Raw genomic sequence first — 23,511 nt, 5'->3', positions numbered from 1 at the left:
AAGTGCGCTATTTTATTTCAAAGAATATTATGAACTGCACGCTGGGGCCCTTTCAGAACGGACCTTCCTTCCGCAGCCGGCTAAGAGCCCATGCCAGCAGTAATCAAACGCAAAATCTGCATAAACCTTCAGGGTTTAATTCAAGCAGAGACCTTTCATTAGAAATATGTTACTTTATGAAATCTGGTCGCCAGCAAGGGGAGAAAAATGTGGCTTCTTAAGAAAAGTGAATGGCACCTCTTTAGTGATTAACCCAAGATTAATGGAGGCCCCCACTGCTCGGCCTAAGTCCATTTTATTGCTAATTCATTTAGGTACCATTTCAGATCTGCCTGACGAAAGTTACCTGCTAGGGAGTCAGGTTTTGGCAAGCGAGGATAGCCATTACGGTCAAATCCCAAATACACTTTTTATTAAGGAAGCTTTGAAAAGTGTCTTGTATTAGTCTTTCTCCCCCCTTGCTTTTTCAGAGACTTTCTATTTAATGTACTCAATTAGTTAAAAACTTGGATCCTGGCTCATTATTCACAGATTGATGCGACTGGTTCACTTTCAGCAGCTCATTCTCTGCTCGCTCAGGGTGAGGGAACAGCACCCCACTGCTCCGCCATGTACACGCGCGCGCGTGCGCGCACACATACACACACACACACACACACACACACACACACACACACACACACACACACCACAGAATGTGCACATACACACACATGCCTACACAGATGCCCCACACATGTGAATGCATGTATGATCTATATGTACACACATGTACAGGCACACACGCACACACATATGTATATGATCCTCCAACATACACCTATTTACATAATCACACATATATACTAACCTAACTCACACAGATACATTCTTGCATACCATGTATATTCTTAGACGCATGCTCAAATATGCACACTCACATTTACACAGTGGCATAGTCATATAACTACCCATACCTACACACATATGGATATGTATGCATGCAACTCACCATATATACATTTACATGACATATGCATGTACCTACGTGCATATGTGTATATGTGTGTATGTACCCCGTACACATCCAAATATGAATATGTCCACATGTACAAACAGACATGACTATAGACATGTAAATATATATGCACACATGCTCATATACTTCAAACCTACCACACATGTGCATATATAAGAGGGCACTCAGGGTGTTATGGATGGGATCATAATCTATATGGGAGGGGTTCTCCACCTCCGATTCTTCCAGAAGTCACCTCAAATGTCAGGGGAGCCTTTACTCTTCTGGGCACTGGGGTGGCAATCCAAGGTGGGGGGCCCTGAGGCGGCGGCTCCTTGCTTCCCACAGAAACCAGGATAGGGATATCTGAGAGCCAGCTAAGCCATGGTGTGCAGCCCACTATCCTGGTTCCCACTTCCAACCCCTTTCTGCTTCCGGGGAGGAGGTATTATGCCATCTTCTGATTGCAGGTGCAGATCCTGGCTGCCCTGTGCAACCGCCCAGGCTCAGGGACACCTGGGTGGATGCCTCCCTTAGCAAAGATACATTTTGGGATGTGGAGAGGGAGGGAGGTGCTGCCTACAGGAAACCGATCATGTTATGGTTTGCATGTGAAATGTCTTCCATGTGTGCGCTAACACTTGTGGGTTAAGGTGCTGGTGCTGTTCTGAGAGGTCGCAGGACCTCCAAGAGTCTGGTTCCAGCAGGTCACGAGAGATCCTGAGGGTTCTAACCACGAGTTTCTGCTGGAGTTCTCTGCTCTGACTGGCACACTCTACCATGATGATGAACAGTGATGGGGGTCAGCCCTCCTCCTTTAAGTCATTTCTATCAGAGGCTTGGTCACAGTGACAGAAAAGTCACTGACATGGAGGGTCTCCACCTGGAGGAAAAGCAAGTGATCCCCTCTCCTGCGCTCCCCAGGCTACAGCTGGCATCTCTTGTGTACACCTTGGCTTGTGTAGAGTCACAAAAGAGCAGGAACCGAAGCAGCCATCTTGGAGGTCAGCTACTGACGTCCATTCTGTTTGCACCATAGGAGAACCAGGGCTTCCATGTGCAGATCCCTCCTTTAGCTGGGCCTCCAAGTCTCTGTGGGTTTGTGGAGGTCACAGCTCTGTCATCTGTAGTAGGTCTCACAGAGGGTGGAAACCCTGCAAAGTAACTAGGGTCGACTGCGGATGTGGAGCACAAGAACTAAGAACTGACTGCAGGGATGGATCTGACCCACTCCAAGAAAACAGACATAGCTCCTGTTGTCATGCTTCACTTTACAGGCCACTGGCCATGGTCCCAGAGCAAGCCCATGTGCACCATCTTATGACCCTGATCAGAGTGATACCTAGGGCCAAGGTATCAATATACCCATGTGCTTGGGTGGCTGAGAGCTAGCTGGTCAGTCCTGGGGAGGAGTAAGGCCAAGCCTGTGACTCTAGCAACGCTGTGCCCAATTCCCCAGCACACGGTGGAGGGAGCTCGCCCTCAGCTTAGGCAAGGATAGGGAGGGCCCAAGGCCTGTGCAACATGTTCAGGGCCTGGAGTGCTGGCTCTAAGCCCTGTCTCAGGACTGAGAGATTCTTCCCTGCCACCTCCCAAGGGCATGGGCATCAGATGAAAAGCTTGTATGCCTTCCTTAAAATTCTGGACCTGAGAGAATTGGTGGAGACAGGGGGCTGTCCTAACTTGTGTAAGTCCAAAACTGACATGGTTATTCACAGGCCACTGTTGTGACATCCCCTGGAGAGGAACTGGGAGGTAGGTGCTTCTAGACTTAGACCAAACAGCAGGGTCCCTGGAAGGATCCTGACAGCAGAGACTCTGTGATGCTGGGCAATGTGTGTGAGGCTGCTGCCTCTGTGCACAGGACGGGGCCAGGCACTCTCCCCAAGCACCAGGGTATTGACTGTTCTGGGTCCCAAGAACTGCAGTGAAAAATGCAGTGATCCTACATTCCTGTTCCTGTGATATAGCTAGCCCAGGCCTGTGACAGTAGTCCTCCTACACCTGCCCTATAGGAAGTAGAGCCAGGACCCAGGCCTGGGAACTTCCAGGCCACCAGTGCTCTCAGGACAATATTTATGAGACTGCTGAAGTTGGTGTCCTCCTGTTACTCACAAGGACGCCTTCCTCACCTGGGAAGATGGCCGGCAGGTAACCCAGAGCTGGGAGAACCATGTCACTACATGGGAACCATGTCTGGCAGCAAAGACACTGTGCAGTCAGGTGGCTGGGTCAGGGCTAGGAGCTAACCAGTCAGCATGAGCAAGCGAGGACAGGGTGTACCCCACCTGAGTGGGGAGGCCTGTATCAAGGACTCTGACTCTGAGTCATTGCTTCCTGGGACCCGGGATTGGTAACTTCAGTCCGATTATGGGACAGGACAGGAGTCTGATGTCAGATGTTTCTTCCAACTGGCCCTGCCCTAAACTGAAGCTGAGAAACACAAGTCCAGCTTCTGCCTCAGGCTGAGTGCCTGAGGGGACTATAGGGCTGTGGGGACTCTGGGAACCCGGCTGGCCTCAGTCTCTAGCTCATTCACCAATTAAAGGTTTATTTACCCTTGGGCAATTCTGAGGTCATCTTCTCACTGCTATTGTGTGTAGTGGGTAGCTGTTTGAGCCATGCCCTGAAGCATCCCCCCACACACTTGGGCGCCAGCTCTCACTATGTGAAAAAGAGGAAGGGAGGGCATCCCAGGTCTTAAGGGTCCCCAGTGGCCACGCCCCAGGGGCAGGTACCTCAAGGTCATAGACAGGTGTAGCATCTACAGCCGCCTCACTAGGGGTGGTGCTTCAGGGCATGGCTCAAACAGCTACCCACTACAGTTGTGGGACTTCAGCCCCATGGCCACCAAGGGGGCTCCTCACACTTGACCCCAGGGCCCATCCCCACACCTCCAGGTCCTTCACCCTGTTTATCTGGGTATGATGGGGATGTGAGTAGGGCAGCCTCTTAGTTTGGAGAAGCACTTGGGTCTGTCCTTGAGGAATATATGGCACTTTCAGTTCTGATCTTAAGAGCAAATGGGACCGTGGTCTTGTCTCTCTACCTATGAACCACAGATACTTCCTCCAGTCTTGCATTCCTATGCCAGATCAGGGACCAGGCAGGGCCCACATCCAGCTGCAAGGAGGCGTTACTCCTCCCCAGGACTGACCAGCCAGTCCTCAGCCACCCAAGCACATGGGTATAGACACCTTTATCTATGAGAGACCAGCATATTACAAGTTCCTCTGTCTGGACCTTTCTAGAAAAGTAGACCATATCCGTACCAGTCCCTGCCCCCTACTATTATAAAGGGTAGGGCCAAGGCCTAAGCTGCCATCTCTACAGTGTCCAACAAGGCCTGGAGGTGAGAAAAAGGCTCACTGTGTTTCACAGGTAGCCTAGGTCTTGGGCCCCGGGGATACAACACACAAACCGAACTACTCCAGTCCCTAGTTTAGAGGGTGGAAGCATCTCTGGCTCCAAGATGTTTGTCAGAGAGGGGTGGGGGTCCCGGCCAGATGAGGACTCCTGCGTCTCCATCTCTAGGGTTTTAGGAATATCAGAATGTAGTGGGACTCTAGAGACAGAGGTGGTAAGAGGGAGCCACCTCGGCCAATCTCTGGTGATCTGCCCAGGGCCTCCACAGTGGTAGCCAGTGGGGGCCCGAAGGCTGAGGAGGTGACCAAGCTTCCCGCTGAGTGAAGTGGGTCTCTGAAGCAGACACTGGAGGGCAGGCTTCCTTCAACCTGCCCAGAGCCAAGGGTGGGCCTGCTGCCTCAGGGCTGTGGGCCTGCTCACCCTCCTCAGCCAGCCTCATGCCTGCAGTGGTCCTGTCCTCTCACCCTTGTTTACGGCCCTCCTCCCCAAGCACAGTGTTAATTATCTTGCCACTGCTGTAATTTCTCCCCGTAGTCCATTAATTAAGGGGTCACAATCCCAGAGCATGTTTACCCAATAAGCTTTCTTTTTTAATTATCCTAATTGCTCGGAGACTGACAAAGACACTGCCCTTCTCCTTCCCAGTGGATTAGCAGATGACAAACGCACGCTTCCACACAACCCACGAGATGTGATGCTCGCCAGGCGCCAACCTGCAGCATAACAGGCTAACACTGGGTGACCCACCCAGGGCCTGCATGCATGTGCTTATGATGTCCCATGTCTAAATGTGGTATCACATGACTTGAGGGGTCCTTCGGTCAGCACCAATTCTTGTCTCCAGCTCAGATACAGGCTTCTCCTTTGGAAGTTGAGCAGAACAATGGCTGCCCGAGTCACACCTCTGACTTGGCTCAGAGTCTGCCCCACCATCCCTCATGGTGGGCTGAGTGACGCTCTCTATGTCTGGACCGGGCCTCAGTCTCCAACACAGTTATGATCTCATGTTGGCTTATGGATAGAGAATCCCCTCACAGCATTGAGAGGCCAGCTCTGCTCAGCTCCAACTAATAAGGGGAGGAAAAGGGACGCGGTCCTCAGGGACTGGAGCATCTCAGGGGGTAAAAGAACATGGCACCCGAGAACAGACTGCTCTGTGCTGTCTGGCACAGATCAGGTCCCTCAAGTTGACAGACCAGCCAGAGGAGTTGAGAGTCACTGGGCACAATGTCCCCTGGAGAAGAGGAAGGACAGCTTAAGTGGATTCTTGCACACACATGCTCACGCAGCGCTAATCACAGCACACATATGCTCATGTAGCGCTAGTTACAGCAACCTGGATGAACAGATAGGCCAGTGAGGAGCCTCTCTGGCATGCCACGGAACGCACAGACCTAGAACACATGAAAGTGAGTGAGAAAACAGGCATGCTGTCTGATTTTATTTCTGTGCATTGTGCCTTGTGGGGAAATCCAGAGACTGACTACAGACAGATACATGGCTGCTGGGGGCTGGAGGAAGGAGGACTGGCATGTTCTCACTGAATGGGTGTGGTGTCTCTGCTGGGCTCATGAAAGCCTTCTGAGACAAAGCATATAATATGATGAACATGCTGGGTACCACGAAACTGCTCACTTTAAAAGTAGGTGTGGCTGTGTGTACCAACAATCCCAGAACTGGGGAGGTGGAGACAGCGGATCCCTGAGGCTCGCTGACCTGCCAATTCAGCTGAATTGTTCAGCTCTGGGTGCAGAGGGAGACCCTGTCTCAAGAAAGAAGGTAGAAGGCTGGAGAGACGGCTCACTCATTTAGAACACTGGAACTGATTTGGTTCCCAGTACCCAAATGGCAGTTTACAACATTCCATAACTCCAGTTCCAGGGCATCCAGTTGCCCTCTTCTGGCTTCTGGGTATACCAGACACATGTGGTATACATGTACACACACACAGAGAGAGAGAGAGAGAGAGAGAGAGAGAGAGAGAGAGAGAGAGAGAGAGAGAGAGAGAGAGAAAGAACAAAAACTCTTTAAAAAATAAATAAGGTGGAGAGAGGTAGAGGAAGGACACCCAGTGTTGACTTCTGGTTTCCATAAGCACAGTCGTGCATATGCATGCACACGTACCCAAACACACATGAACACATGCACACAAATAAAATGTGAAAGGTAATAGGGTCCCAAGTGCACCCGATCACACTCACAACAGGCATGCATGGCAGTGCCTGGTATTAGGAAACCTGCTGGGTCATTCCACCCATGGTGAAGGAAGGCCTTGGAAATGCAAGACACCATCCACTTTGCAGAACTCCAGCTCCCCCCAACAAAGCCTGACAGCAACACCTCAAGTTTATTGGTCCCTTTCCAGTGTGAACCATGCAGAGCACACAGGCCTCTCTGGGGCTCTTGAGGTTGGTAATTAATTCACGTCTGCTGAGGTAAGCACCAGAGGCCCCAGGGGAGAGGAGGCTCCAGTTCAGTTGTTCTTGGTGGATTAGGCGTACATGGCCGTCCTCGGCCACCTCTACCCGCTCTCCTGGTGTCTGGCTGTGCCAGGCAGGCCCGCCAGTTCCGTGGAAGTTTACGTCTCTTTAATAAAGATTAAGATGTCAGAGGGCCAGTGTTGCACAAAATCCCACTTTTATTAACTTCTCATTACCAACTGAAGAGCGAGGCCTATTTCTGAACTTCCGAAGCGGCATGGTTTCTGGAGAAAATGGTTATTAAATATGCATTCACGATGGCTGCAGCTAGGGCAGTTCTTGCTGAGTAAGCAACTGGGCTGCACGCCTCCCCTGGCTGGACCCAAAACAATGGGGACTTAATGAAAAGAATGACCGTATGGCCTCACCCAGGCTGGAGGGCATCTCTGGAGGGGGCTGGGCTTCATGTGGTACCAGCCGGCGGTGGCAAAGGGTCATGGGGCTCTCAGACCTTGATCTTGACCAGAAGCCAGTCCTAGGGCTCTGGTAGGCGCTGTCTACATACATGCGGCACTGGCTGGACTCTGTGTTATTCACTGGATCTCACCATCATCTCCCCATTACGCCCTCAGCTCCCTGCTCGAATCCCCAGGATGAACTGAGTGGCTGGCAGCAAGAGCTCTGTCTGTGCTGTACTTCCAAGGCCCCCCAGCCAGACAGGGGCTGCTGGCTTCTAGCATCACCACCTCTTCTCATTGTCACCACGAGAGTCTGAATCTCATGGTGCTGGCACCGGCCTCCTCACAATGAAATCATGCACTGGTAGCCCATCCTTCTTCTGCACTCAACGTACCCCCTTTCCCTACTCCATGCTTCATTATGAACCCAGATGGGACCCTTTTCCCTCCAGCACCACCTACCTCTTCCCTTGTACCTCATTAGCCCATATCAACCCAACCCATGGCCAATCCAACCCCATCCTAGTGACTGATCCTTCTCAGCCTGTATCATGCACACCTGCTACTGTGACCCCTGACTCAGCATTTGCCAGGCTTCTGGGGGCCAAGGTCAAATCACAAGGTCAATGAACAAGTTATCCACAGGCAGGGATGTAAGGGACCCACCTTCCTCTGACCCTGACGCCAAGTCTCACTTGTGCTATGAGTCCCCTCCAGCCTTTTCTTCCCAACAGGTTAATGCTGTATAGGTAAGAAAGAAGGGCTGTCCTCACATACTGTTACATTCCCACTTAATACTCTCCAGAGACAGCCTGCATCCCTCACAGATAAGATACCCAAATCAATGTCCTCTATTTGCTCCATCACTGCTCACACCTCTCCCTGAGGCTTCTCATCCTGCACACACCTTCCTGCTAGCAGTCACACGTGGGCTGTCCTGGGCCTTCATTTTACACACACACACACACACACACACACACACACACACACACACTTTCAGCTGTCAACTATAATTCAGGGCCTTTTTTTTACTTTCTGCAGGGGCAAAAGTGATTCACACTCAATAGAAACCACACTTCGAATTGTAGATTCAAGTCTCTTCTCAGAGACTATCTTGGGATGTGCAGGCCCACCCCTCTCTCATGCTGGCAGCAGCCAAGTTAGGATTCCTGCATAGCCCCGAGGACATGGGGCTACGTCCCGGCAGAGTGAAATGGAACAGAAGAACTGAGTACATTCACTTACAGTATGTTCAGCTGATGATGAATGGATTTATTTCATCTCAGCTCCACCCTAAGTCAAGAAGCCCACTGACTCCAGGTACCCAAGGACTCAGCAGTACACAGTCTGCAGGCCCCACTAGGAAAGTGAAAGGGCCCCTTCAAGACTGTGCTACTGTGATCCTTCTCCTTACACCCTCTCCTAGGTTTTCTCCTTTTGTTCTCCTGTTCAAGGGGCTGAGGACACTCATCCCAAGCAGGTAGGATGTGTGTTCAAGAAACACACGTAGATCTGAACCGTAACAAGGCCAGGCAGGTCACAGGCCAGCTCAGCACTCTGTAGCTTTTGGTAGTCTTTCATTTTCCTGAGCTCAGAACCCTCGGAAGAGCTGGGAGTCAATGAGATGAGGGGAGACACAGCATAAGGGGACCCCTCCACCGAATGACTTGGATGAAATGAGGGGACCGACGGCATAAGGGAAATCCCTCCACTGAACAGAGAGATGAATGAATGTTGGTCACTCACACCCTTCTGTCATCATCCTGAGGAACGTCAAGGGCCTTTCTGAGTGCCTCTTATTACCTACATTATTGGATGGGGCTCTTTCTCTAGTGCCTGTCTGGTCCAGGCTGGCCTCCTTGGAGTAAATGATAGGTTTTGCCAAATGGGGATGTTGCTGTGGCCCAGAGAAACTAGCAGCTGATTCAGCCTGCAGGTCGCGTGAGGCGGATACAGCAGAGTGGGAGATCCCTGGTGAAATTCCCAGTGAGGTGGCGCTGTCTACAGCCCTGGCACACCTTGATGTGGGGTCATGCTCTGGCTGGTTCTCCAGGGACTTAATGAAAAAGAGTGACTCCAGAGCACTGGGCCAGTCTCCCAGACTAGCCAAGCAGTTACTGAGAGAGGCAGAGGAGATACCTGGGGGTCAGGTCCTCTCCAGGCCAGACTAGGTGGGTACAGCATGTGTGTGGGCAGCCGCTCTGAGTACAGGGTTGTGTAACCTGTGCTCCAGGGCCTGTTCACTGGGAGGGAGAAGGGACTCTCGCTGCTGTGTAAACACAGTTTGCAAAGGCCTCTGCGTTCTCACCCCTCTCCCGGCTCTCCAAGCACACAGAGTCGTGGGCTTATCAGGAGGCTGTCTGGCAGTTAAAAGATGTTTCCCTGCATTGTGAGGCTACATGGAAACCAAGGCATGTCAGCCCCCAGGACAAAGGAACTCAAGTGTTTGAAATGCAAAAATATTTTGACCTGGCTACATCATTTTTCAAAGGAAAAAAGTAATTCACGGCTCACAATCTACTTGCTAATTCACAGGAAGTCCTGTATTTCTTATTAATTCCCCAAGGCCCGCTTTTCTGTGTGAGAGGTCGTCTATGAGGGCCAGGGTGTGAGGGAGGTTTACGACGTCTCCTTCCACCTCTTCCTGTTATTTTTTCTTTTTAATACCTTGTCTTGCTGAATGAACACTCTGCACAGTGCTGTCCCAGGCCTTATCTCTGGGGTCCACACTGCTGGAGAACTTGAGGGAGGGAGTGAGTACACAGTAACTGCCTTGTGCTGGCAAGTCAGGAGCCAAGACCCTAAGACACTCAGTGTTTCACCCAGGTCACCCCATAATGGGGAGCTATGACTGAAGCGCCCATAGTTTTCATAGCCCTCTGTGAGCAGCCTCTCTTGGTAATGAGTACATCTGGGGAAGTCCTCGTCAGGGTTAGGGTTAGACTCACGTTTACCACAGTTCTTACCATCATTAACATACTATCATCTCACCACTATCAAGCTCACCATGATTATCACCATCATCACCACCATCATCTCATTATCACTATGTCCACCATCCATCACCACCATCGTTATCGCCATAACCGCTATCACCACCATCACCACCACCATCATCATTACAGATATCACCATAGACACTCTCACAACTACCATCCCCTGCCTTTGTCTCACTATGTGCCACAAACTTGTACACATAAACACCACAACTGTGGAGCAAGAACTGTTATTTTTCTCTATTTCACAGACATGGAAACCATGAGCTTAACAGATACGTTTTATGAAAACGTCTGACTTGCACGGAGTCCGTTGCACTCCTAAGTCCCCCGTGCCTACAGAATGTGTTTGCATCACATGTGATTTCTGGAGTGTGTCAGTGAGACAAACTGTGGCGATGAGGTGAACCAAGCTCCAGAGTGTCTCCCAGATGACAGGAGCCCATACTGCAGGAAGTCTTCCCACGGGCTACAACGGGCTACAGGACAGGAGGACCTGCTCCGGCTGGTGAAGGAGCAGTTTCCCTCTCCTTGGAAGGGGCTCAGTGGGATGAACAGAGAAGCCATACTTCCCTAGTGGAGTCCTCTGTGTGAGAGGGGATCACAAAGAGGAAAAAGGTAATGCTAGCAAGCAAGCCAGGGACCCGACAGGAACTAGAGCTTTGATGGGTGTTTGCGTTACATGCTATTTCAAAAACTGGGGGTTTAATAAAGAAGGCCAATCGGGGGACAGCCCTTTCTACAACACCAGGTGTAGGAAAATGGGGTCACAGTACAATGATTGCCAAAGAACAAGGAGGAGTGGAGATGGGATGTACCCCAGGCTTTAGGAGAGGCCTGTAAAGAACACAGGGTTCCTTTAGATGTGGTCCCTGGGGAGCCCAGGAGGTGGGCTGCTGGCTGCCAGGTCAACGCTTGTTGGGTCCTCTGGGCACAGTGGGTACTGAAGAGCCTGAGTCTATCTAGATCAGAAGCTTTCCCCCCCTCCCAGTGGGAACAGGTTGCCACTTTGTACCTGGCTGACCTTGGAAGAGTGAATGTACCTGTCCCAATCAGTTTTCTCATAAGTACACAAAGGAAGTATAGCTCCTGCCCTGCAGGGTAGCTGTGAGTCCCATAGAGGTCCTGAGAATGTGGCCTGAGAACAGGCATGTTGGCTTCTGCCACCACAGTCTCAGAGCCACCATGGGTGACTGCCAATAGAAAGGCAAACCCTACCCTGGCACAGCCATTGCAGAGTCTCGGCTGTGCCACCTGCCACCCCCAGCAGCAGACCTTCTCCTTTAGACCTGCCCTGGGCCTCCTCAGGTGAGCTGAGCAGGGAGGGACGGGGTCTTCCCTGGAGCCAGTTCTGTCTCCTGGGAGCTGCACATGGGCAGCCATGGGACAGAGGTGCTCCACGCCCCCAGCCCTTCCCCACCCCAGGCGGCCGCCAATCCTGCTCCCTCTGAGGTCTAATTTGATGTTCTCTTCCACCAGTTCTCCTCACTCCTGCCTCTGCACTGCTTGTCCAAAACAGAAGTACAAAGGGAGGAAAGCTATTCAGATCCCTCCTCCTCCTCCTCGATTTATTTTTACAGCTCTCTGGGGTGCCCATGCTTCAGATTCTCTTCCGATAATTATCTGCCCTTTCAGGGCCTTAGGAACCCAGAGTCCCCAGTTTGGAGGGCTAGAAGGAAGCCCTGGCCTGGCCTGGCCATGGCTCTCTGGACCTTCTAAGTAAACGCTGCAAGCACAGGAGCCCCTTCCCTCCTCACCCTGTGAGTATTGTGAAGTAGACTCTGTAGCCTTTGAGCCCCCCACACCCCACTGGTCTGTGATGAACACTGTGCCAGACTCTGTCTGGGTGATAATTTTCTGTCCCCGACAACGCAAACATTTCTGAGGCTAATCCTCCAGGTCTCAGCCATTGCTCAGAAATAACAGAGCCGAGGCTCCAACATAAAATAATACATCTTGCTTTTTATGACTTCATTTATCAACAGCACACTGGAGCAACATCTTGCTAACTGGGTGAGAAGAAGCTGTTGTTTGCCGGGCGCAGTAGGCTGATGGACGTGGGTGTCAGGGGGATAACGAATCCTGTTAGCATACAAAGAGGCCAAGGCAGAGAGAGGGTATCCGTCAGAGAAAGAAAGAGTATTAAATAAGAAAATGGCACATCATGCTGAATCTGTTAAATTAAGAACTGCGCTCCCTCTTACCAAAACCAATTTGTTATCCTTGCAGTTCCTCCCTGTACACGGTGGAGGAAAAGGAGCTGCCCAGGCAGGCTGGGCCTCCTGGCTCACTGGTGCCCAGGGGCACAGCCCAACCCATCTGCAGGTGGGACACTTCTGCCTCAAAAGTACAGAGCAGGGCCAGCAAGTTGTTTTAGCAGGAAAGATGCTTATTGCTAAGCCTGACAACTAAGTTGGATCCCTAGGACCCATATGGTGGAGAGAGAGAGAACCAAACCCCTAAAGTTATCCTCTGACATCCCCCATAGCGATGGAACACACATGCTTATGAGTGTGTGTGTGCTCTCTCTCTCTCTCTCTCTCTCTCTCTCTCTCTCTCTCTCTCTCTCTCTCTCTCTCACACACACACACACACACACACACACACACACACTAAAATGCAATTTTAAAATAGATTTAAAATTTAAAAAAGATTGCAGTAGATAAAGGCCATTTTAGAATCGTAATTGATCAAAGTGCACACAACAATTGACTGTGGCATGCCCAACCCAATCAATGCATCTACAACACGGGCCCCACAGTACACGTAAGGCTCAGAGGACATCACAGGAGAGGGGCAGAGAGAGTGCAAGACCCAGGTGTCTGCTTGAGATTGTGTTTTCTATATACGAGAGGGAAGCTGCACTCAAGAATTTTCAACAATGTGGTTGCTTAAACAAGACAGAAAAAACAACAGCAGCAGTTGACATGGTATGGGGCCTCGCCTCTAAGAGAGCTACAGGCAGTTAATGGTTGCTGAAGAAAGAGAATCAGTCTTCTTCAGGGGTGAGTCCCATGATAGGTTAGCCAATCCTAAGAGGTTGACCCTAAAGACACATGAGCAACACTGAATGATCTTAGCAGTTGTATTTTCCAACTTATGCACATGTATATGTAACGATTACAATCAGAGGGTAAGTAGCCATGAATCTGAGAAGTGGTAAGGTCACAGGAAGAGCTGGATGGAGGAGAGGTTGAGGAGACCAATCAAAGTACAGTACTCACATGCAAAATTCTTAAAACACATAAATTTCAAAAATTAAAAAGGGAAAAATCGAAATTAAAAATAGCACAAAGCAAACAGCTCAGGAGGGTCTTGGAAATGTGTCCCCATAGGGTATATTCAACTTGAAATGGGGTGTAACAGAAGACGGAGAAAAGCAGCGGCCCTCTGTGTACAGGACTGGGTTCTCAAGACCCCAACTCCAGGAGGGGAGAACCTTGGCAAATCAGCACCCCGGACAGCTCCCTATCCCCCACAGTAGGTGCTTACCAAGCGCTTGTCAGGGAAGGAAGCAAAGCTGGACTTTGCAGGCTGTGAAACTCCAGCATTCAAGGAATTCTCTGTGAGAGCCTGTCTAGAAGAGCTGTCACACACAATGGCAGCCTTCAAAACTCCGGAACCTTACAAAGTACCAGAAAGTTTTATTTTCTCAGTAAACCCAGTGTGACTCGGAACCCAAGATGGCTCTAGAACTTTCTGATTATGGGATGGGAGGCAAAGAGCTCTATGGGGCATGGCTGTAGAGACTGTCTGACTGACCTAGGAGTTTCCTATACCCCTACACAAAGTGTCTCCATCTAGCCCCAGCTGGCAGAATGTCACCCAATATCCAGGCCTCATTTGAAGGCAAGACAGAACTTTTGAACACGAAAATTTTGAACTCTGAAAGCCAAGCCAAATGACCATCACCACCAGTGCCAAGTATGCCCGCCCTGGGTCATGCTGCTGTGGTCAGCAGTGTGTGACACACAATACATGACCTAACGTATCAGCAATTGCAGCACACCTCATGAAATTATAATTTAAAACAATCCTTATTATATCACCAGGAAGCAGCCCGACATTGTGTACATTTCCTTCTAGCCTCCTCATACATGTACATCTGCGTGTGTGTGTGTGTGTGTGTGTGTGTGTGTGTGTGTGTGTGTGTGTGTGTGTGTTTCACACCTGGGTATAATGTGCCACTTTTTCAAAATCTTTGTATGTGTGTACATGCATGTGGAAGTCAGAGGTTAACATCAGGTATCTTTCTAACCAGCCCAGCATCCCTCACTGAACCTGGAGTTCACCAATTGGCTAAGATGGCCAGCCAGTTGACTCTAGGGATCCTCCTGTCTCTACCTACCCAGTGCTGGGATTATATAGGCACATGTTTCCAAACTGGCTTTTGTTTTAGGGATCTGAATTCAAATCTTCATGCTTGCACATCCAGAACCTTACTGACATAGCCATCTCCCCCAGCTCTTAAAACTTTTAAAAAAGCCAGGCAGTGGTGGCACATGCCTTTAATCCCACCACTTGGGAGACAGAGGCAGGCAGATGTCTGAGTTCAAGGCCACCCTGGTCTACAGAGCAAGTTCCAGGACAGCCAGGGCTACACAGAGAAACCCTGTCTTGAAACAACAACAACAAATAAAATAAAGACTCCTTTTCCTAACAAGTTTTGGTATATGGAAATATGAGTGACAGAGCTCCACACGGCTCCCCTCCAGTCCCCACCAGGGCTCCTTGACAGTTAACACACTGTCCCTGTTAGAAGTTACAGTCATATTTGTTACAGTTAATAAGCCAACATTGATACATTGTAATTGGCCCGAATTCAGGCTTACACTAGGGCTAACTCTGAGTAGAGCCTTCTCTGGGTTTGAACAGATGGACATGGCCTGGCATCTCTTGTCACACTCCTAGAGAGTAGCCCCTAGCTCTGGCCAACCTGTGTACCCTGGCCCTTTTCTAGTGAAGCCCAGTGTCACAGATATGGATCCTGCCATGCGTTCATCTGCTGATGGCTCCACTCACAGGTCCACATGCATTTGAGATTTCTATTTGTTCTTTCTGTTTCCATTCTTTGACTTGCAAGCCTTGTTTTTGATGTCAAGCTATCTAGATGATACTTTGGGGGCAGTGACCACTGAGTTGGTTGGTTTGGTTTATATACTCCGCTATCCAAACTTGCAACCATTAGTCAATGACAATCAGCCAGGAGCCACCCTAGGTCCCTTCTTTCCCAGCCCCAGGCACATGCTTTCCCAGCAAAAGGCCCTGGGACATCACTAAGATACACTTGGCATCTCCTGAAGCAAGTAGCCCATTTCCCCTACAAGGTTTGGAGAAGTCCTGAGTCTCCACCTAAGACAGTTGCTCTCAAGGTTAGGCATACACACAGGTCGACCTGAGCCCAGCAGGGACATGTGGGGGAAAGGAAGGCTGTGTGTGCTTCATCCTGTCTCTGCATGGGATGCATAGGATTTGCCTTGGGTTTCATTCTCAACAGATCCAGAAGGATGACCAGTGCCCTAGCTCGTGACCTGCAAACTAGCCAGATGTCAGCCCAAATACCACCTCCTCCAGAGAGCATCCCATCCATTTCTATGGCATACATAAGAGAGGCAGTGCTCATCTCCCTGGTGTCCTGCTGGCTGGGGCTAGTGTGGGCAGAAGTAGCCAGATGCTCTTTCTGTGCTCTGACACAGAGCCTAGCTACTTCTTCCTCTCCACCCCCGAGCCCCAGAATCATACACAGCAGACAACCAACAATGGATATTCATATCCTACTGGGTCCGGCCATCAGAGGAGAGTCATGCTCTACCGATGCCATATCCAAGGCATCCTGGCTTGTCTGCTTGAGTGAGTCAGGGAGGCTTTCAAGTCACCGGTTCCTAAAACGCTTTGTCATCTAGCATCATCATGACAATAACTTACCAATACAAGTACTTTCAATGACTCCAGCTCACTCAAGCTTGCCAGGTGCTGAACTCAGCTAGGTCTATAGTGCACAACCAACCACTCTGGCTTTGGCTGTGGAAGGGCCCAAACCGGCCTCACATCATGCCTACAGAGCAATACTGGAGCCTGTGGAACCGTCTGACACACATCTAAGAGTCCTTGCTACAACCTGGCTCCTGGCTAGCATCTGACAGTGTTGCATTGGCTCCTGTGCTGCCCTGTCTCCCTGCCCTCTGGTAAAGCGAGGTTAAAGATGTCTACAGGGTGACAGTAAACATGTCACAAGGCTCCCATTCTGTAAGTGGCCAACACAAGTGTAGATGCCATGAATGAGTTTGTATGGCACCTGGAACACAACACCTTGAGGGGGCCAGGGAGCTGGAACACATCATGCCTGTCTGCCCTTCCCTTTCCTGCCACTGCTGTGGCCCAGGAAAATCACAAATGTGATCCACAAGTTAGGGCTTAGACTCTGGGACAGCTGTGGCAGCTACACATGGGAACCCTCAGAGCAGGAGTATTAATAGTGGATGCAGGAGTCAGTGTTACCCACTCCATACATTAGTGGTTCTCAATCTGTGGGTCATGGCCCCTTTGGGGTCACATATCAGATATCCTGCATATCAGATATTTACAATATGATTCATAACAGCAGCAAAACTAGTTATGAAATAGCAGCAAAATAACTTTATGGTTGGGGTCACCACAACATGAGGAACCATATGAAAAGGTCGCAGCATTAGGAAGGTTGAGAACCACTACCTTAGAGGAATCAGCAAGCAAAAGTACTCTTGGGATGTCAGTGCCTTCTCTCAGGACTGGGCAGCCCCCACCCCCTGGCTACCCTCCCTGCACCTAGTACAGCTCTCCTCTTTTGCAACAGGTGGTTTCCTAGAACTGAAGGGATGACACGGCCTTCCACAACGGCCTGTCTCCTCCGGAGAACTCCAACCAACCAGGCAGCTCTTGTCCTGGGAAGCCTCCTCCTCTTCTTTCTACTCCAAGATTCCAGGGTCCACCTGAATCCTACCCGGAGACAAAGCTCTAAGGAGGTTCTGCCCTAAACAAACAAATGCAGGCGAGTGTGGCTTCTGATGCTCTCAATGGACCCCAGAACCTGTTTTCTGCAGTGCCGAGAAGCTTAACCTGCTCCATAAGGAGGAAACAGACTCAACTTCTGTATCCTGCTGTAAGACGTTCTTCCAAGAATGCAGGGATGTCAGACAGCATGGCATAGGCAAAATGATGGGCTGCAGGGAAGTGTTCAAGGCATCTGTGGTGCCCAAGCTGATAACCATCCTTGCTCAGCTATGCCAGCCACGTGGTGCCCGTCTGCCCAGAACCTGGAGCGTCTTCGTATCAGGCAGTGCAATGGAGCAGGTGCCTGGACGGCTGAAGGCCACAGCTGACTCTCCTCATCTAGGCTTATGACTCTGGACTTGGCTGAGTCCGTATTTGTGTGTTTAGGGCAGAAGATGCTAAAGCAAACCTCCAGCTGATATATATTTCTCTCCTAATAGTGTGGCACAATTTAATTAACTCAATATTGCACCCACCTGAAGATTACAGACCGCCTTTATTGACGCCTCCATCTGGCTCCTATAAAGCCAGTAATGCGGCCAATAAATCCTGTTCAGATCTGGGTACGGGAGGAGAGGCCGTCTCACTTGGCCGTGTTCCCCGGTGCTCTCTGGCAAGGGCTGCTTGGTGACAGTGACAGGGTCTGAGAACCCCACAAGGGTCACCTGTGTGCCCATAGATGCTGCTGGCTTGTTGTGAGGATGGGACGGCAGGTCACTGTGAATTCTGTGCTGAAGATGGGGAGACTCTGTCCTGGAGACAGAGGCGTTCTAAGAGGCCCAATGCTCACAGCCTGAGTTCAGACAAGCAAGCCCTTGCTTTCTCACCTCTAGTGAGGAGCTGCCATGGTTCCAACCTCCCAGTCTGTCCACTCTAGAACCGTGCCGGCTGCTCCCTCCACACCTGACTTAATCCCTGGACCTTGTAGAACACTGGGCCTATAATTATGTATTTTCAGGGGAGGACAATGTGGTCACAACTTCAAAGTTCAAAGTAAGAGCAGGGCCTGGTTCCTGCGTGGGGACGGGCGAGGATGATGGTTCCTACTCTAGGCCTCCAGGGGAAGGGGCCTCTGCTGACAGTTTCTGATGCCAGAGAAGGGTCCCCAGGGGCATCTGCTCTCCTTCCCTGCTTGAAACCCAGGAGAGGGTAGGGCCAGCCAGCTTCCTACTCCTGGCCTCCTCCAGGATCTTTACCTAGAGACTTTCCCAGAGATCCTTTGTGGACGCCACGTAAGAGGTTTCTGAGAAAGCAAAATCTGACTTATTTCTCACACAAAGGGAAAAATGAACACAGTCCCCCGACCTGCCCAACCCCGTGTACCTCCAAGCCTCCTCCAGTTGGCTGAGTGCTGTCTCAGCCTTCATCCGACATGCAGGGCCCTGGAGACAACACCCACGGGAGCAGGTAATAAATTACCGCCAGGAAATTAATTAGCTGCACCTCTGCCCACCTAATCTGATGGTTCAAGCTGATTTAAGGGAGCCTCTAGTGGGGGTGGGGTTGTGGTGGGGGGATCAGCCTCACCTCCACCCAGGAGTACATTTACACAATCATCACCAAGCTGGGGGCTGCCCATAACTCACTGAGGCCACGCTAACGGGCCATTAGTCACCCTTATCATCTCACAAAGGGGCCACAGTTCGAGGCCCTGCCCTAAGAAGCTAGTTCAGGTGCTGCAAGGGGGTGAGGTCAGAGTCCAGTTGGGGCCCCAAGCTGCCCTCGATGGGGGTGGCTAGAGCTTCTAAGGCAGCCCCTCCCCCAGACTGTTTTCTGCCTGTCACTGGAGAGAGTTCTGGAAGGGGCCTTTCTGGACAAGTCTCAAGTTGTGAAAGCAGCATCCTCTGTCCTGCGGGAAGGGGTGAGGGAAGAAGCCAGACAAGTAGGCTGGTTTCAGAGAGCCCCTGAGGGTCCCAAGGCCAGTGGCCCAGCCCCCTCAGGAGACGGGGACCCTTGGAGGCAGCACTTCCCGACTTTCTGCTGTCTCGGTGGCCCTGTTACACCTCTTCACTTTGCAGCCTTTGATTCAGCAAAATCAAGGATGCAAACTTCTTAGGAGTACTTAGTTTCCATGGCAACTGAAGCTGACCTCAACATTATTGTTCTCAAGAGGGGACTGACTTTGCTATATGTTCATTCACTGAATTAATGGACTCCCGGTTCTTTTATCAGCAACCCCAGAACAATGGAAAGAGAGACATGTCCTCAAAGGGCTTTCAACCACTGTCCAGCCTTTTGTCCCCGGCTTACTGCAACGAGGCAAGTCTATTCAGCCCGAGATTATCAAAATCAACTCGGGGCTGTCTCCGGGGCAGCTAAACACACTTTAGTTTCATAAAGACATAACTGATCCCACATGCAAATTAATAATTTCAATCCCAGCCTTTGTTGTGTTAGCAGTGATTTTTTGTTGTTGGTTTTTTTGGTTTTTGGTTTTAGGGTTTTTGTTTTTGTTTTTGTTTTTTAATAAAGAGTCTGTAGGGAAAATGCAGTACAGTTATGTACTTTGATGGGCTCTGACTGTGGCCAGCTGTCTGGTAAGGGCTGGAGAGGAAGAGGTTCCTAAGCTCACCTCAGTGACACAGCCCTCAGCCAAGCTATGGGTGGTGGTGGAGAGCCTTCCGGTTCCAATAAATCCCAGCCAGATCCTGACCTGCGGGTCAGTGCCTCGTTGCACAGCACCAGTGTGTGTCTGCCCACTGCCTCACCCTCCAGCTACACAGGAACAATATAAACCAATCCCTGGCCGCACAGCTCTTGTGAAGAACCGTCTGCAGAGGCAAACAGCTCGTTCGGTTGTGGCCAGGTTTAGATCTCAGGGTGTGTGACATCCAAATAATTGCTTCACAAAAGCCACTTGGTAGTTGCCTAGTTGCCTCGGGTCTCACTTCCTCAGCAGGCTGAGTTCACACTCCTGGCTCCAGTCATCCTTCACAAGTCCTGAGGCCTCTGGGCTTCCGGTCACCAGGGGCAGCTCATCCAGGACCATACGATGGGAAAAAGGTCCCCAAGCCAGTGGGAAAGACTATGCTTCTAACACCCAAATAATCATTTCACAGATTTTCATAATCATCAGTCAATCATCCTGTTTGGACCACTTGAGAGCTATCAGGTGGCTTTTATGACCTGTAGCATTTTGTACGAAATAATAACTGGAAGAGATTTATGGACCCATCGCTGACCCTCTCTATTAATTCTTTACCCTTTCTGTGCCTCCCGCCATGGCCCAGGAGTGCTGGCTGGGCCCTTCCAGACAGGAACCTTTCCAGGCCCTGAGTCCCAGTTATAATGGTACAAATCCCCGATTTCTTTATTTGGGGGCGGAGAGGGAGCAGAGAAAGGGAGGAAAGGCGGAAATAAAAATACCAGAGAAAAAGGTCACTTCCTTTCATTTGTGTTTTCTCCCAGTTGCCCTGTATTAACACCTCCTTCCTTTGCAAGATGCAGAAAGAAAACAAGATAAAGTGGGACAAAGGGAAAGGCCGTGGGGCCCTGTGTTTCCCTTTTCATATCACTGAAGAGATTGAATCAAAATTCCTTCGCCCGATACCATCTCCCCGGGTGGACTACACTCTTGTTAACAGATAAATTCAAGCCCTCCAGAAAGTCAAAGAATAAATTTAAGCCTTTGCCAAATGTCTATCCTATTGGATTTTGATAAGGCGGCCATTGAGCCTTAATAATGTCTTCCATTCATTTTCTGCGAGCCCTTAACACGGCTCTTTATTCCTCCCCAAAGCCTCTTCTCCCGGCCTTTTTATTACGGGCTCCGACGTGCTCTCCAGGGAGCCGCGCAGCCGAGTGATGGATGGACAGCTCGCTAGATTATCTCCCGCAGATGTTTGCTCTCCAGGAGCCCCGGGCTTCCCTCTAAGTAAACAGACTAAATAGAGTCGCCAGCAGAGGGGCAGCCCCAGAGGTCCTGGGTTCCACTGTGGGAAGAAGCTTGACTGGGTCTGACCACAGCTGAAGTGACTTCTGGGGAAGCTCAAGTGATGTGCCCCGAGGGCATGAAGGACAGGGGCAGAGATGGCACCAGGATTTAGGTGTTTGAGGTTTGGAACACAGGCACAGAAGCTGGGGGCATGTGGCCACAAGAGATGGAAATGTTAGGGACAACGGAGTCCAGAGGGATGCTGGGAGTTAAGAGACAGAGGGGTGAATGGGGTGAGCAGGAGACTAGGTCCAGTGAGGGACAAAGGGGAGCAGATTGGGGGGACTGACTGAGCCAGTGGTGGCTTTGCTCAGTGCAGGTCTGCACAGTCTTGAATGTGACTCTTGACACAGCTGTCCCATGTGTAGCCATGCTTGCCTGGCTCCTACTATGAATTCTGAATACATTCAGAAGAACGCGCTATCTCTGTAGTAACCGTTCTCCAAGACTTAATACTTAGAATAGCAACCTCCCTCCATGTCTCCTTCCTGCATCAGTGTCAAGGGCCAAAAGAACTAAATCAAGTCTGCTACATTTCACAGAAGCAGATGGAGGGCAGGAAATACATGAAGCTCAGAGATGATGGCAATTCAACAACCCAAGGCCATCCACACGCCCCTTTGCCCCATACTTCCCTATCATATTTTTAATACAAGTGTGCATGTCGTTGTGTAATCCAAACGTACACAGGTGTGTGTGGCATTGCCTCAGGAAAAGAGAAAAAAAAAGGCACCAGTATATACTAACCATAGCATCAAGTGACACATTTGTTAATGAGACAGAAACTTCCACCTAGACAGAAGTTCCAAGTCATATGTGTCCCCTATTGCCCCTAGGCCCTGGCATGAGACCCCCTTTGCTGCTGACTTATAATTCCCACCTTCAGTTCAGTCCCCTCCACCTTTCATTACTCAGGTCCAGACCTAAGACAAGGTTTTAATTCTTGTTCAGTGATCCTGGAGAAGCAGGGATGTCTGAACTCAGCCAAAGCTGGAAAACTTCTGTTCAGCAGCGCCTGGGGTACGCTGCAGCAGCTCCTCAGCCTCATGAGAAGCACCATAGAGCTTGGACAAGAGTCTCTAACTTCCTCCAATAGGGCAGAAGAAGGAAACAGGCTGGGATGGCCGTCGAGAAGCCTGCTGGGACACAGACAGCCACCCGTGTCCCCTTCAGGCTTCCAAGATGCTCCAGCCTATATGGAGGTTGGTCTGTTGGGGCCCCTGGTTCTCTGAGCCCCTCAGCCTGGCTGCAGCTTCAGGGGTGTCACAGGGATCTGCAATCGAGACAGCTCTGACCCCCAAGCATCTTCAAGTGAGTCTCTGGTTGTGGTGTACTTTACAACCGCCCCACAAGCAGCTCTCAGGATGTTCTGGGGCCAGGTTAGACACAACCTCTCAGAACCATACTTTATAAGGAAAAATAAAAGTACAAATCACAAACAGCATCCCCACCTCCCACCCCAGAGCAAGAGGAGAGTAGCCAGGCTCATTCCTGTCATCTGTGATTTTGTTTCCATTCAAAAGCATCCAGCACTTTCCTTTTCATGGCCCTTTACATTTGAACTTGACCTTTTGATCTCCTGCCTTAACCATTATACCCCAGCTGGGCAGCACACCCAAAGACACAGAGACAACAAGGTGGTCTCTGTGAGTACCACTCTGCCCAGCTCTGTTTGTGACACAGAATGGACTGTGCTTCTCTTTTCCACAGTATTTGAGACACAGAATTTTGCTCCAGCCCCCACCCTTTCCTTTCAAAAAACATAAATTTATCCAGAGAATAAAAGGAGGGAGAGAATCTGATCCATGGTACCCTTAAAAGGTAGAAGGATGGAGAAAGGAAAGGCCACTGTCACAGCTTCATCACCAAAATGCTGACTGAGGTTTGCCCGGGAGAAGGACAGGTGCCAGCCCTTGCAGAGAGCTCTGCCCATGTGTCTAGCTTAGTGTACATCAGGTCAGGCTTGTCTGCTCACTGGGGTAGCAGGACCCCTCAAGTGCACATTCCGGGTGAACAACACTGAGTGGACTGTGTGGTGCTGATGCAGCCTCCCCAGCAGCCTGAGCCGAGACCCCACCACCACTTCCAGGTAGCAATGTGTGAATGGATCTCCATGCCCACTTTTGTCCCTGGGCAAAGACGCCCAGTGAGGTGTTGCTTTAATTTTATGGGAAGATAGTGAACACAAAGACGCTTGTGTGACCATGTGCATTTTCCTGTGCACGCATGCGTTGTGAGCAACACCCGGTGACTGAGCTCAAGGAAAGCTCTGGAGCTCACTGGAGACCGTCTTCTCACCACTATGTAGATT

At 50.4% G+C, this 23,511-nt stretch overlaps 1 protein-coding gene across 7 annotated transcripts in view; it reads right to left on the bottom strand.

The window, feature by feature from the left end:
* Prdm16 (PR/SET domain 16) overlaps window positions 1–23,511 on the bottom strand; it is a 317,272-nt gene that overhangs the window by 130,860 nt on the left and 162,901 nt on the right. The gene's annotated exons all lie outside the window — the stretch shown is intronic.

Source organism: Peromyscus californicus, unplaced genomic scaffold, assembly GCF_007827085.1.
Source record: "Peromyscus californicus insignis strain IS unplaced genomic scaffold, ASM782708v3 Scaffold_5__1_contigs__length_169319896, whole genome shotgun sequence".
In the NCBI taxonomy this organism is placed as follows: domain Eukaryota; kingdom Metazoa; phylum Chordata; class Mammalia; order Rodentia; family Cricetidae; genus Peromyscus; species Peromyscus californicus.
Note: the sequence above shows the minus strand (reverse complement) of the source record. Positions and strands in the feature narration are given on the sequence as shown.